Source organism: Heterocephalus glaber, unplaced genomic scaffold (assembly GCF_053883595.1).
Source record: "Heterocephalus glaber isolate CG9 unplaced genomic scaffold, H.glaber_assembly_v1.0 deba00001579, whole genome shotgun sequence".
NCBI classification, from domain to species: domain Eukaryota; kingdom Metazoa; phylum Chordata; class Mammalia; order Rodentia; family Bathyergidae; genus Heterocephalus; species Heterocephalus glaber.
Window position 1 is genome coordinate 6,674,898 of NW_028258360.1, and position 16,069 is coordinate 6,690,966.

Sequence of the window (16,069 nt, forward strand, 5' to 3'; positions counted from 1 at the left end):
ATTAGGTGGGGTCTTTGAGGCTGATGAGGTGACTGCCTTTATAAGACCCCCAGGGAGCCTGTCACATCTTACTCCACAGGGACACGGGGAGAAGGGGCCGTCGGGGAGCCAGAAAGTCCTGGCCAGACCTGCACCTGCCCCTGGCTTCATCCTGGCATCTGCTGTGAGCTGCCAACTTGCATGGTTTATAAGACGCCCTGTGTGGGGCACTGTCGTTCTGTCTGTCCGAATGGGCTAAGGCGGTCTGATTCTTACTGTTGTCTTTTGGTCTCGGTCTGCTTCTGTAAAGCTCTGAAACTACAGATGGAAGGCCCCATCCATGGCCAACTCCCGCTGGCCAGGGGCCACAGAGAAAACTTGGCTGTCCCCACGTGACCCCTTCAGGGCTGTCATCTGTCATTTGTTCTTCTTCCTCCTGTCCACAGAGCAGAGCTCCACCCTGTCCCTCACTGGAATCCCATCACTGTCACTTGTTTTCCATGCTGCTGGACAAGCACCCACCAGGGGTGTGCTGGGCTGTCCAAATCCCCAGCGCACAGTGCAAGATGGGGCGTCTCCTGCAGTACCCCAGTGCTGCTAGCTCTTCTTATTTATTCATTTCACTTTTGGGAATCAAGCTAAAGAAAGAGAACAAGTCTATGAAATACAAAAATAAGTTCTCAACAGAAAGTATCTTTTCCTTGAAAAAGAAACATAAGCTTGTCTATCACCAGATCTCCAATTTTAGGTCATTTCACTATGATGAACATTGATTTTTTTTCTTCTTTAGAACAATTCTTACAATTGACAGTGCAAAAAAAATTGGAAAGAGAAAATGTGCAACTGTAAGTTTAGTTTCCAGTTTCTGATACATTGCCTTTAAAAAATCAAATAAAACTCAAAGTACCTAGACAAGGTAATATACCATTTCTCAAAGAGCTCAATGAGACTTATGTGCTGATATATAAAGTTACCCAAGGAACATAAGTAAGGAAAGGAATAAAGGCAGTTGGAGGATTCTATTTTAGGTAAAAGGTTATTTTAATGTGTTAGTAAAGTATTCTTTTCATTTGAGGAAAATATCAGGCTTTGTAGTGATTATCTCTGGGAAGAACATGAGATAAAAATATTCTACGTTTTGGTATTACACATCTCTCTGCTATTTTAGCTTTTATGAGCATGTGTTTCTTCTATAATAGGGAAAAACAATAAAGAAAAAAGACTTCCATTTTGTCCTATGTGGTATGATAGAAATATGCAGTGAGTTTGGCCAGGGATTTAGCTCAGTGGTTTCGCTGCCTGCTGTGCAAGCGCAAGGACCTGAGTTCGATCCCCGGTACCAAAAAAAAAAAAAAGAAATATGCAGTGAGTGTTTAAATTAAAACAAAATTACTGCAGTTAGAGACACACTGCCACAAGTCCCCCTTGCAGGACTCCCCTCACCTTGAATGCGCACAGCCTGATTGCCACTTTCTGAAGCAGCTCTGGAAGTCTTCTTTTGTGTCTTTACAAAGCATAATAAAAATCATGCTGATTGCTGCTGCAAAACACAATGCTGTGTCCTCGGCCACACGACATCTGGCTCTACCCTAAAGTCAAAATGACCATGAAGGGTAAATGTTTTGAATGGATTTAAGACATCAGAGAAGACAGGACAGAGAAACTAAAAAGACTCCCAGAGGGGCTTCAGAAAAGCGGTGAGAACAATGAGATGAGTGGATCCTCAGAGCGAGGGGAGTGTGGTGAGGGGAATTCCATGCATCTAAACCCACGCTAGCAGCAGGGGAGGTGACTCTTCCCCCAGCTGGGGAACCAAGCAAACTCGGTGCAGGCGGACAGTCCTCAACCCCCGGGAACCTGCTGGCCCTCATCTCTGTGTGGATGTTAGAAATGGGAATGGTGGCTGGTTTAACTCTAAATTATGTTTGCTATGAGCTTACTCTGTGAATACTTCCCATAGTTCCACAAAAGCAGCAGCTCTTCGAGCAGCTCAAGTTCCAGGCTCAGTTCGGGGCTGGGCTGTCCTGCTCTGTCCCATTGTGGAGAACATTGGGGTGTCCTGCGCCCTCCGTCACCTTTGACCTCCCTGTAGATGTGATCGCCCGGGACCTTCTCGGGACATTCTCCCTATTCTCTACCCAAAATACTGGGCTCTTTCTACACTTTGCTCCCACAGCCCCTGGCACCTGCCCCTCTGCCTCTCTCTCTCTCTCTCTCTCTCATTCTTTTATACTGCAAACATTTTCAGTTGTCTCTTCCCTACTAAATGACAGCATGACACTCTATCCGTCTTTGTTTTCCCAACACAGTTCCAGCCACAATGTGTTTGATGTTTTTGCTGAACATAATTATTTAAGTGATTTCTTTAAAATGAGCTGCATGTGGTAGTGCCCACCTGGAATCCCAGCACTCGGGGAGGCTGAGGCCAGAAGAAGGCAAGTTTGAGCCCAGACTAGGCAACTTAGTGTCTTAGTGAGACCCTGTCTCAGAATAAAAAATAAAAAGAGGGCTGGGGGCACAGCTCAAGGGGAGGCTCAATCTCTAGTACCGCAGTCCAGCAAGCAAGCATGCAGTGGAAGTGTTAGGGTTTGTGGGTTTGCATCCCCTTCAAGGTCCTGTTGGAATCTAAACCCCACTAGGACAGTATTTAGGAGGCACAGCCTTAGAGGTAACCTAGACTCAGGCAGAACCCTCTGGAATTCGACTGGTGTCCTGTCAGAGAGTTGGAGAAACAGAACAAAGCAATCCCCTGTCTTAGGAGGACTCAGCAGACACCAAATGCTGCGTCCTGATCTTGCACGTTCAGCCCTGCACTGGAAGAACTGGAGGTCCCGGGCTCAGGAGTTGCCCAGCCTTAGGCAGTTCATTGTAGCAGCACTGATGCACGAAGACCGCATTCAAGCCTAGCTCTGTTTCTGCAGCCCAAACTGCACGCAGCCCTGCCTCTTCCTTAATGGAAAGGCGGAAGGCAGGACAGGGGGAAGCTGGGCAGGAGGGAGAGAGAGGAAAAAGGAGGGAAGGAGGGAGAAAAGGCAGGAAGAGAGGGTGGAGAGAAGGAAAGGAGGGAGGGAGGGAGCAAAGAAGGATGGACCATCTTGCAGAGCACCCTCATGAGCCTTACCGCTCCCCGTACTCTGCCTCCAGACTGCAGGCTGCAGCTGCTGCTAGAGCAGATTCCCACCCCGGCGGATCAGGTTTGTGCGTGTGGACGTTCTTCATGCGCGAGGCGCTGTGCTGAGTGTGAGCGAAGTGTGCAGTGAGCCTTGGCCACACAGTGGTTGCACATGTGTACTGTACATGTGTCACACGTGTGCCTGCCATGTCCAGCAAAAGTCACACCCGTGACAGAAGCGGGCTTGACCCGGCCTCCAGGGCTGAGGGTTTCCTGGGGTCGGGAGTCAGGACATCCGGAAGGGCGAGGGGCAGGGGCACAGGGCACAAGCAGTGACCCAGGGTCTGGCTGACCATCCTGGGAGCCCCAGAGACCTGGAGCTGGCGACCGGGAGACCAGATTAGGGCCGGGCAGGAGAGGGTGGGGCTGGGCCTGGGCTGCAGCGGGGCCAGGGAAGGTGCTAGGGAAGGGAGCTCTCAGGAATCCAGGGCCCCTGAGCCCTTGGCGTGAACTGGCTGGGGCCCAGGGGTCAAGGCGAAGGCCAAGATTCCTGGCTCGGGGCTGAACTGTGCCATGAGCCATTCCCTGGGCGCTTGCTCCGTCCCTGGAGGCTGCGAGCTGAGATCCACCCCTAGACACGGGAGCAGCGAGTGTTTCCTGCCAGCTTCCGGGGGAGGGGGGCAGAGCGAATCCTCCCTGCGGCTTAGGAGAAGCAGAACCCAGAGACTGGGCAGGGGAAAGGCAGGCTTTTGTGCTCTCGCTGGAGCCTGCTCTGTATTCGAGAAACTTTTCTCCATGGGATTTCTACAAACAAGGCTTTAACCAACTGCCGGGACCACAGGCTCTGAGGGTGACCCGTGGTGACCGCAGCCCAAGCTGTCCTCCCGCCGCTCCCCTCACTTCCGCACTGGTACAGTCAGCGTCTTCTGACCCTTGCAGCCTCTGATTTGGGGGGAGGCCCTGTTTGGCACTGAGAATTGAGCCCAGAGCCTTCACACGGAGCTACATCCTCAGCCCTTTTTCACTTTTTATTTTGAGATGGGGTCTCACGAAATTGCCCAGGCGGGGCTCAACTTGCAGTTCTCCTGCCTCAGCTTCCTAGCCTGCTGGGATTACAGGTGTGGCCACCATGTGCCCAGGAGAGCTCAGGGAAGACCCGCTGAGCAAGCCCAGCAGTGTGGGCTGGCTGAGTTGGCATGACATCGTGGACGGTGACCTGGGGCCATCTTTGTCCTTGTTTGTAGGAAATGGATGCAGCTTGAGACCATCGTGCTAAGTGAGATGAATCAGACACACAAGCTTCAATACTGCATTGTTTCTCTTCTATGAGAAACACAAAGTATAAATAAAGAGCGAGGTAAAAGACAGATCATAGGCTCAGGGAGATGGATCTTCTGCCAATGGGAAGGGGAGGCTGGGAGGGGTGGAGGATAAAGAAGAAGGAAGGTGTGTGGGGTACAGGCGCCAACGCCCTGTGATGAGGATAATCATTATGTGCTGCAAACCAGGCCAAATAAGAACAAAAGTGAGCGCGCTCCCCCGGGGGTGACAGGGTCCTCAGTCTTCCCCAGCGTGCAGTGTCTGCGCTGGGTTTTTGCGGTTTGCACACCGAGGTTGGGCGGGAGGCAAAGGCACGGTGTCCCCTGGCCCGCCCAGGGCCTCGGTGTCCTCCGTCTGCGGGCCTGGCCCAGCCCAGAGTCCGAGCCAGGCAGGAGCCACCTTCCTCCTGCTCTGGCGGACAGGACAAAGCGCGCTAGCTACATCGCGCATGGGAACAGCAGCGATGGTGGGGCCCGGAGCCGAGGTCAGAGCAGCAGCTAGCTGGCGGAGGGGACAGGCCACTGTCCTATCGCCCTCATCGGGGCCTGGGTCCCTGCCGGGAGGACGCAGCCCCGCGATCTCTTCCCCTGCTGAAAGCTGCGCCTCCTCACGCCTCCTGACCCATGGGGAGGCACACGCGGGGCTCCCAGACATCTAGACCAGGTGGCCGCATCCTGTGCCGGACGCCAAGGAGAAGGCTCACACTCCTCCAAGTGCTGCAGGGCCGGAAGCTCCATTTTCCAAGGCCAGAGAGGCCGGGAGCCCGCAGCCCGGCGCGCGCCCCACCATCTCCTGATGCCGAGAGGTGCTGATGCCCGTGACATCCTCCTTTGGTGACTGCCAGCCCCCAGGCCTGCAGTGCCACCAACAGGAAGGGGAGGGCGGGTGTGGCAGTGCATACCTGTCACCCCAGCAGTCGGGACGGCTGAGGCAGGAGAATGCAAGTTTGGACACAGCCTAGGCAACCCAGAAACAGGCAGAAGCTATCTCAAAACTAAAAAGTTTTACAAACGGCTGGGCCATAGCTCAAGGTGAAGGCCCTGGGATCCATCCCCAGGACCCCCAAAGAAAGATAGAGGCAGGGGGAAATAGAGGCACCCTGACCCTCCGTCTTGCTACAGAGCTGAGGTCCTTCGGGACCCTTGGGAGAAATCTGGTATTACTCATGAGGACGCAAGCTCAGCATGCACCTCTCCCGCAGCCTGCAGGCAGGGGCCCCCGGTAACCCTGCTGCGGCCCCTACCCGGCCCCGAGACAGACAGGAGAGGGTTCCTCGGCCCATCCCCTCGGCTCTTCCAGGGAAGCCGATGACTGGCTCAAGGCCACAGGCTGCTAGGGAAAACGATGCAGCACGACAAAATCCCTTCTAAGAACAAGCGCTCTAGTGTATAATAATTTCAGGGGTTATTAGTATTTTCTCCTAGTTGCTCAGGAAGAAATGGTTTACCAAAATTTCTGAACTTCAGTTAATTAATGATAATAATTAAACTGCCTTTCCCTGGGCCCGGGTAGCCATGGTAGACACATGGAGCAAGGTTAAAGTGAAGGGCTCCTCCATTCTGGAAATAGACACGCTTGTTTTCGAAGGTGTAATAATTTCGTTGCAACAGACGGCAGAGCTGAGCTCTGCAATGATGAAATAGCAATTCCTATCCTTCATCAGCCCAGCAATTTTTATTTCATGCTGGATAGCTGTTAAAATCAAAGTCTGTCATGGTCCAGGAATGTTTAATTCTTCTCATATGGGTATTGTTATTTTTACACGTTTGATTATTTTCTTAATCTACTTTCCAGGCTTACTTATTTTATCAGCTGAAAAGCTGGAAACTATCCTTATGACTAAATACTTTGCTGTTTATTATTTTACTTATTTTTTTAGCCAAACCCTATGATAACATTCTAATTTGATAATGTTCCATTAAACACATTAATAGGAGACAGAAAAATATAACAATTAAGGAATGTTTTAGTAATTTTGAGTAAAATGCATCCTGGAGCATGAACACATTTTACCTAACTTTTTGGAGCTTCAATATGCCTTTATCAAGTGATTTATATTCCTACACTGTAGGTACATCTACATGCAGATTTTGAGAAGCATAAATTAGAGAAAATGTCATATGGGTAATGCTCTAGAGTGGCAGCATGAAAATAACAGTTTGTGTTATCAGCTAACTTGCCTTTATTTCTCTATAAAAGGCAGAGTAGAAATAACGTTAACACATTACGGTGATGTCTTCATGAGAAGCTATGAATAGCAAAAGATCTTCACAATGCTGAAAAGTAAGTGTTCAGAGCTTGGGTTTTAAATACATTTCATCTACAAATAAAATTAATTTACATGCCATTTCCTATCTAACTTTTAGGATATATCTAGTAACTAGCCTAGCTCTCATTAAGTATACATGATATAATAAATTCCCACCCAAAAAAGGGAATACAAGTGTTAAAACTTGACTATTATCTTGTTTGCAATAAAAAAAGAGAAAGAAATGCCAAGTAATTATTTGCTAGTGACACATATCCATTTGGTGAAATAGTACTGGGAAGACATCTTTAATAAGAACTTTTATATTTTGACTACACTAAAATCTGTATTTCTTTGTAAATTTGGTAGATGAAAATCCAGGTCCTCAACCCTTAAATGTAGCTTTTAGAAGGTAGCTATGGAAGCCATGAGCATCTGTGTTGGTACCTGAAAATAAACAGTGAGCAGAAACTGGAAAATAATAAGATTAAGAAATATATACATAATGAATCTAAAGTAACCACATATACAAATGTCTTGAATTAAAGAAGCAAAAGTTTCAAACTAGATGTTTCAATGCTTTAGAAAACTTCACCTCTCTTTATCCCAGACATGATCTTCCTAGACAAGTTTATTCAAAATAATTAGAAAAGGAAACAAATCCTGATGAGCCACATACAAACATTTTATTTTTTAAATTTAGTAAATTTAGTTAAAATACATTTCTCCTGTGGTATCAGGAAATGGTTATCCTCCATTACAAAACCGTACTGTGAGCAGAGCTTAAAGAAATATTATTGTTTAGCTGGATATGGTGGCGCACATCTGTAACCCCAGCACGCTGGGAGGCTAAGGCAGAAAGACAGCAAGTTCGAGCCCAGCCTGGACAAGCTAGTGATTGGAAAGATCCTGTTTCAGAATAAAATAATTTGTAAAAGGCTGGAGATGTAGCTCTGTGCAAAGGCCCTGGGTTCAATACCCAGTGCACAAAAAATATTGTTCAGTGTAATATCAAGTGTTGTAATGACATTGCTGTTCTTCCTACCTTGTTTGAAGTCTTGAAATGTACTGGAAAAATCAAACCCATGAATATAGATGTCAAAAGAAACTGTCAGTGATAGCCAGAGATGACAGAGTCTGGGAGGCATTGGAGTGGTGGGAACCCACCGTTATGTGTCTGTCAAAACCCACAGCCTGCCGCCCACCCCAAGCGGACCCCGGTGTTACCCTGGGGTCTGCTAAAAACGCTGGTTTGGGGGCTGCCCCATCGTAACGAGGTCCTCTCTGTGCCTGAGGCTGGAATGAGCACAGAAAGCCTCAGGAATCTCTGTGCCTTCCGCTCAGTTTTACCACAAACCTGAAACTGCTCTAAAAATAAAGACAAAACGCTGAAGCTTTAAAAGAATATTATGTTTCCTGTATAAATTAAAACCTTGATATAAAAACAATTTAATCTATATTTCTATTTTCCAAGGGATGTGAATGCAAATAACAGTCTGATGGAGAACAGCTGGGAATGTGTTTTTCCTCCTGTCTTTCTTGACTGAACATTTCCAGAAACTTTTCTTTCCTAAAAGCCACATATCTTGAAATACTGAAATTTCTGAAGCTTGCTTTGCTGCTTGCCTGCCTGCCCTTCTGGGCGACTTCCTCTGTGGAAAGGCTTGACCCTATCTGCCTTGATTACACGATTTCCTTCCTCATCCATTTCCTTCTTTTACATTCCCCCCACTGTTTCTACCCGCTGCCACCTACACTCAGGTGACAGAGAGGGAGGGATAAATCTTCAGAGCACACAGTGCAACGAGCCTGAATTTACTCTAAAGGTGGAGTGTGTCATTACACCACCATTCACCACCTCCATTCCTAAAAGATCGTTAAGCACAGAGAAGGCAGGACTTGCAAAGTGCCGGGTCTGTGTCTGGTACCCGCCCAGAGTACATCTGCTCACGAGTGAATGAATGGTAATTTCTTATCTATTCGTGTCCAGCCTCCAAGTTATCCTTTCATGCCGATCATAGGCAAGATTAGGAAGTAACCAAAAGTGAGCTTCCTGTCCCCCACACTCTTTGGTTTTCCTTGACTCGTAGATGCATCAGTCCGTCTCTGCCTCTGTTGTCCCTGGGCTTTTCTCCCATGTCCCTGTCCTCACCTGGCATTCTGCTCCTGGTACAAGGGACATCAGTCATACTGGATTAGGATACATCTTAATAACCTCATCTTCACTTGGAGACATCTGCAAAGATCCTGTTATGGTTTAGAACTAAACTTCTCCCAAAGATCTCCTGTGTTCAGAGGTCAGGCTTGCAGAAGGTGATCGGATCACAGGTTGCTCTTCTCTTCAGTTGATTCACTCATGGGTGAGTTCACAACCAACTATGCTGTTAGGAGGCAGGGCCTGGTTGGAGGAGGTCACTGAGGTGTGGCCTGGAAGGGTGTGTTCTTGTCCTTGGCTCCTCCTTTCTCTCTTCCTGGCTGCCTGAGGTGTCCTGCCCCAGGCCCTTCCACCATGTTATTTTGCCTTGGAGCCAGCTGACCATGGACTGAACCCTCTGGAGTTGGGAGTCTAAGTAAACTTCTCCTTCTTTAAGTTTCGAGAGTCAGATGCCTTGTCCCAGCAACAGGATAGTGACTAATACAGACAGACCCTTTGTCTATATGAGGTCACAATTCCTAGGTACCAAGGGTCACGGCATGGACCTGTCTTATTGGAGGACACAGTTCGGCTCACAGTGCAATTTTCTCTTACTGAAAGCACCCATGCTCTGGAACTTTCCCAACGTTTTTGGAACTTTTCCAACCATGGCAGCAGTATCAACAAACACAAAGACAATAAACCAACAAAAGCTCTGATGATGTTTCTTTTTTTCCAGAAGTGCTCAATCCAAATGAATTTGTTATAATCAATGAGAATAGGAAATAAATCTCTATATCTTCTCTTTATAAAAGCCAACAAACTGTGTTTCTTGGGTAAGTGTGTAAGTTTTAAATTTTCTGTCTTCAGTTACTTGTTGCAGATGAAATAATCTAGCATTAAAAGGTCTGAGGAACTAAAAGACCACATAAATCATAATTACCTCCAATGAGGCCCTTTAAGCCTCCATCACTGAAGGCCCTGGGGCTGGGCAGACACATGGGGTGTGGGGGAGACACTCCCTGGCTGTCATTAGTTGTGATTAAGTCAGTCAGCATGAGAGAGGAAGGCCGCCCCCGCTAGATTTTGGGGCTCTGGAATCCTGTGCTACTGTGGGATGCTTGAGGTAAGTGGGGCCCAGGAACTGTGTGATGGTTGTATACACTTGAGCTATGCCCAGACATTAAAATAAAAAATGTATTGCTATAAAAGACACATTGCCATGAATTCCACCCCAAATTCTCACCTTGATTTCAAGCCACTTATTTCATCATCCTTGCCTCTTTGTTCTTAATTTTTAAAATTTTTATTAGTATGTGTTTGCAGAACATAACTATTCCAATCACACTGAGGAATCAGTACCGGTACATAACACAGCTAATTCTTTCTATTTTTCCTTCCCCTTCCCCTTTTCTCCCCTCCCTTGATCTCTTGGTTCCCTTTCTATCAGAGATCTCTGCAGTAGGTTCTGATTTCCTGCTTGATGCTAAGGCGCAAGACTGAGAAAAGAACTGAAAGACAGAACTAAAAAGACAGGGAAACCGAGGAGCCAGGACGACCGACACTGCTCATCCAGCAAAGGTGCTGGTCTCTCCAAGCCACTGATTTTTATTAGTAATCAATTGGGGTAAAGGCAAGCTACACACAGTTTCTATGGAAACTAATGCAGGCAAGGCTCGCAAAGGACAAGACAAAGCATTCTTGAATTAGGAACAGAATAGACAAAATATAGGATTGTAATGAGAACACTGACCTTCTAGTTAAGAAGACTTTAATTGTGGGAATTTGGGTGCGAGTCACTCTGACCTTGGCACGTAGGCATGGTAGGAACTCATTTCTATAAACAAGCCAATTGCGGAGTTAACTCTTCACAGCCAGCACTGCTTACAGCCTGCTTTGGCCATAATCAATATTGTAGTCTCCTGCACCTTTAAATTTGCAAACTAACTATCGCCCTGTTTCTGATTATCTATCTTCTATTTTGCTCTTTCTGAAGCAGTTCTGGAAGCCTGCTTTTCTGAGTGTCTTTAGTTGCTCTGCCAGTAGTCACAGAACTTTCTACCCATTAACACCTCACAGTGTGTCCTCATCCACCTCATTCACTGGGTCTAGCAGGGTGCAACTTCTGGCTCTTCCCCAGAGTCAAAATAATCATGAAAGGTCAACATTTTGACATAGTTCAGGACATCAAAGCAGCACCATGACAGTGTAAAGACTCTCAAGAAACAAGACTTCTAGGGCTGGGGTTTTGGCTCAGTGGTTCCGCCGCCTGCCTTGGAAGCGCAGGGTCCTGAGTTCGATCCCCAGTACCAAAAAAAAAAAAGAAAAAGAAAGAAAAAGAAAAAGAAATAAGACGTCCAGAACTGCTTAAAAAGACCAGCAGATGAGACCCGATGGCAGAAGACAACAGCAGAGACCAGCTGCAGGTGCAGCTAGGTGCAGAGCACTGACTTAGTGTGTGCCAGGCCGTGGTTTCAGTCTCAGCCCAGAAAAAAGAAAGAAATCCAATGAAGTAGGACTTCAAAAACCAAGACCAGAGGCTGAGTCCAGATGAAGAGAGCGGGAGACCTGATCGGGGGTCCTGAGAATTTACCATGAGGGGGGAAGAGCTGAACCATTGGATTTAGCAACATGGGCAGTAGAAAATGTTTAAGGGATTGAATTTGACAGGGAAGAAAGAAAAGGGTATAATTATAGGAGGTCAAAAGAAAAAGAGAGGACCTCAAATGCCCAGAGCAGAAGGTTTGGGGAGACTTTCTGAAAACGGCGATGTCTTAAAAAGGTGAACACCTACAGAGATCCCTGTGACATCTTAGCCACCACATGCTTAGCCTCTAATCAGTGGGTGTGCTAAGAAGAAAATGTACTGTGGACAGATCTGAGTTTTAATTAAATCACTATGGTTACCAGAGGGGGAGCAGTTAAAGAATCTGTTTCCTAAGTAGTCAGGACAAGAGGTGACTGACAAGCCATAAAAGGTACAGGTGTGGCCACATGTTTTAGGAAGTAAAATGATTCTGTGTTTGCACAAATGTAGGAGAAAGGGACAGAAAACCCACCAGTTTGTGAGGTGGACCACAGAGAATTCAGAATAGTGGTGAGTGTTGTTTGTTTCTTTCGGCTTTTTGTTGCTGGGGGTGGAACGCTGATATGGCAAGGGTCGGGGCTTCCTGGCTCAGAGGTACCTGGGGGCCACTTGGATGGATGGAGATGCTTAGGGAAGCTGGCTGTAACTCTGAAGTTCTGCATAGCCTTGGCTGAAGTCACCAAGTTGACGTGGTCCTTGGCCATAGCCTATGGCCTGGTCCTGAGAAGCGATGCAACTGAAGACGGAGCCTGGTGACTTGCAGAATCTCCGGGATCCAGGGCAAGTTCCTCGTGCCCCCAAAATGCAGGGCGCATTGAGGGAAAGCATGGCTAATGCAGACAGGTTTACCGGTTGCCAGAAAAGGGAAAATATGGAAAAGTGATTGGGAATGCGCCAACAGCTCACATTTCACACACACACACCAGGCAACTTACAGAGGAGGTGTCTTCGGGCTATTCTGCCTGCCCCACCATCTCTTGCTGTGAGTCTTAAGTTACTACCTATGGGATTTCATTGCAATGTCAAAGCCAAAGCTTTGCTAAGCAGGTTTTAATGGGTTGATGAGTTGCTAAGAGGCATCTATTAGGCTAAGGAAGTGGCTCATCCAGTGACATATTTATCTTGTACTGCAGAACTAAGAGCAGCCAATGGATTGAAAGCCAAAATTCAGAGATTTATCAAAGGTAGGGTGTTACTGACGAACCTCAACCTAGAGGAGGGATGTTGATTTTTATTAAAGCAGTTAGCAGTACATAAGCCTTCATTCTTATCCCCTGCACCCCTCGGGACCAGGAAAGCTTCCTTTGTCCAAGGCATGGGGTGCTTCCTTGGCTTGAGTCCCAGGGCCCCCTGGACTCTGTGCTTGGGAAAGGCTAGGGAAAGTGGTATAATTTATAAGTTTGAAAGTGTGATGGATAAAAGAGAGTAAAATCATTTCTTTGCTTGGGCCATGGACAAATATATCTGACAACCTTTGATGGATGCTGCTTCTATCTCTAAAGGTAGCATTCACGCCATGCAATTTGAGAATGAAATTCTGGTGATGCTAAGTGAGAAGAGCATTTGCCTGGCCTGACCACGGGTGGCAGCTCAGGTTTCCGCAGTGGAAAAGGAGGCAGGTGACACATTCTGCATAATGAGTGTGAGAGAGTTTACTGATGAGACCCAGATGAACAGCTGGAATCGTGGAGAAAACCTTGGCTGTCACTTCAAAAACACTCCAGGTAGAAGAGGCAACTGTAGGAGAAATACTATTACAAAAACATGTGGAACATCTGCAAATGTAATGTTTTGCTTTATACATTGGAACAAAATTATAGCAAAGTCCAGAAAATAACAAAACAAACACTTCTAAAGCTACCACCCAGAGTCAACAAATGCCAATATTTTATACTTTTTTAATTGTTCAGTAAAAATAATAAAACAGTTTTGATTAAGTGAACTATCCCTTTCTTTTTCTGTCTCATATTCAGAGACAGTCATTAGGGGAATTTGATGTATGGATTTCCTGACCATGTTACACACACATAACTATAGATTGTTGCTTGTTAAAATATGCTTATATGCTGGGGATTTAGCTCAGTGGTTCCACTGCCTGCCTTGTAAGCACAAGGTCCTGAGTTTGATCCCTGGTACAAAAATAAAAATAAAATATGCTTATATATGATATTTTGCTGCACTATATACTTCTGCATCTTGCTGCGTGGGGTTCAGTGGTATAATTTTTGGTATGTATTCATGGTGATCCACCTCTATCTTATGTCTTTCAATCATCATGTACTCATTTCCACTTCATTGTATGAATGTACATCTAGTTCCCACATCTTAACTGCTGTACATTCATTTTAATTCCATGATGTCGATGCATTATATTTCCATCCATTCATAGTGCTGCATTGAATATCTTTGTTCATTTCCTGTTGCACATCAACATGAATTTCTTTAGGATCTGCCTCCAAATAGAATTGCCTATCTGGAATGTAACAACAATTATCAATTTGCTTCCCAAAGATACCGAACTGATCTGTAATTCCAACAAAATATTCAGTAATTTTTGGAGATCCCTAATGAAAGGAGTTGGCCATTCAGTTGGCCACAGCTCATGATTGCCTGACCATTTAGGCCAGCAATTCTATGAATGATGGATCAGAATAAGGGAGAAACCTCACCAAGCATGGAGCCCTCGGGGGTGATTGCAATAGGATTGGCCAAATATTCGGATGACCTTCTCTGAAAAGCTGTCTTCCAATAAGCATCACCGGGAAAGAACTGTGTGTCTCTAGCTCTGTGTTCTCTTTCGCAGGGGAATCTGAGTAAAAAGTTCTGTGTCATTTGTACATAGGCGTGTAAGAGACACCCTGTGACTCACCGTATGTATTAGCTCTGCCCAGCGATTTCCCAGAAAGGGGACATTTTAGCATGGGTCTCAGCATGGGAGCAACAGGAGCAGAAATTCTGTCAACCCAAAAAGGACTTCAAGCAGGGACCAAATGTAAACTTTTGTTGCTGGAATGTCCTTAACGGAGCTGGCTGCTTGTTATTCCCGCATAACCTTGCTTATCCTAGCTAACATAGATGTTTTTGGGATAAAGAGAAGCATTGACGAGAACAACTGCAGTGAAATTGAATGAATGAAATAAATGGGTAAATAAACAACTTTGTGGATGAAGTGAAAACATTTCTGGATTTTTCTGCTAGGTGTGTGGGGGCAATACTGAAATTCTATGTTTTATTGGTACTAGCTTCTTTTAGCAGCAATTCAGAACTTCTGTGATTTTCTGTCATCACCATTTACAATGAATGAAAGCAGAAATAACTCCAACCTTCCAAATTAAGAGAAAAATAGGAAATAATATGTCTACCTGAAATGCTTCTTAAAATTCCTTGTCATAAAACCCAAGATTTTGGATCTAGAGAGTTGTTTATTGTCTCACCTCTAACTCTCACAATATATTTTATTATGTCCATTTGGGGGGGCTTAAAAAGTATCAAAAGATATTGTACAATTTTGTATTTCATTTGCTGTCATTTAGAAAAAGATCCAGACACCTTGGGAGCTTTCAAAACATGTAGATCTCCAGTCTTGAATCAAAATTTCTCTGGGAATTAAGTCTAGAAACTGTGAACATATAAGCTATGATAGTCTGCAAGTACACTATTTTCAATACTATATTTTTTAAAGAGAATGATCATTTCCCAACACTGTGCCATTCTTATTTTTAACTTACGATGTGTTACATACATGTACCAACTCCTCATGATGAATGTAATCATTACTGCAAATAAGTGGTAATAATAAAAATAGAAAAAAATAATTTTTAGTTGTAAAGTATCTTTCATTTATAAAATAATGGAAATAGGAAATCATAATAGTGAAGACATTTTTGGTTATATCCGTTAGTGCCGCCCTTGGCAAAATAAAGAACTGGAAGTCCTAAAATAAAAACAAAGTAAATAAGTAAAAAGATTAGGATACCCAGCCTGGAGTTATTTAAGAAAATAGTCTAATTAGAACATGAAAAATTGGAAACACGGAAAAATTACATAGACTACTTGTTCAACACAATGCGTGCAGGAGGCAGAAGATAAACCACAAAGGCGATGAGAAGGCATAGCTCGCTGCTCCTGGGGCCCAATGGGGCGTCCACGAAGCAATAAACCCTCGTCACGCTCTAGGAATATGTTAGCGACAGCCTGGTATGAAAGGACGGCTCAAAAAATATCAGCCACTGCCCACATCATCCCAACCTTAAAATGCATTTGGGGAAACGGGTATCGGTACCCAGAGGAGAGGAGAGCTCCGTGGTGCAGACACGGACCTGGAACGCTGCAGACGGAGGAGCTGAAGGAGGGAAGCGGGCTGGGGCCAGAGGGCGGTGCTCACTCTCACCCAAGGACCGACACCCAGCAGGGACAGACGCCAGCCTGCAGACCCGCTTCCCTGACTACACAGAGCTTAGACACTGCAGGCTCCTGGCCAAGGGGCAGGATGCAGCCATCCACAGACATGCTTTCAGCGTTATTTTTGTAGCCTGTATGGTCTCGTAAATTTGAGGCACTATATGATGAGCTGGAATGGCCATAGGAAAACTCCTATTTCTGGCAATTCTGAGGCACCCTTGCAGGGACTGGGTGGAGTTAACAGTGACCCGAGTCCACGTCTGGCTGGGCTGCCCACCAACCTCCTCA

General features: G+C 45.9%; 1 long non-coding RNA gene across 1 annotated transcript; it reads left to right on the top strand.

Moving 5' to 3' along the window:
• Positions 1 to 2,943: 2,943 nt before the first annotated feature.
• Positions 2,944 to 15,123, top strand: LOC110344671 (uncharacterized). Its single transcript, XR_002387392.2, has 3 exons — positions 2,944 to 3,173; positions 6,611 to 6,694; positions 10,244 to 15,123. It is a non-coding gene; the product is annotated as an uncharacterized LOC110344671 (long non-coding RNA).
• The last annotated feature ends 946 nt before the right edge of the window (positions 15,124 to 16,069 follow it).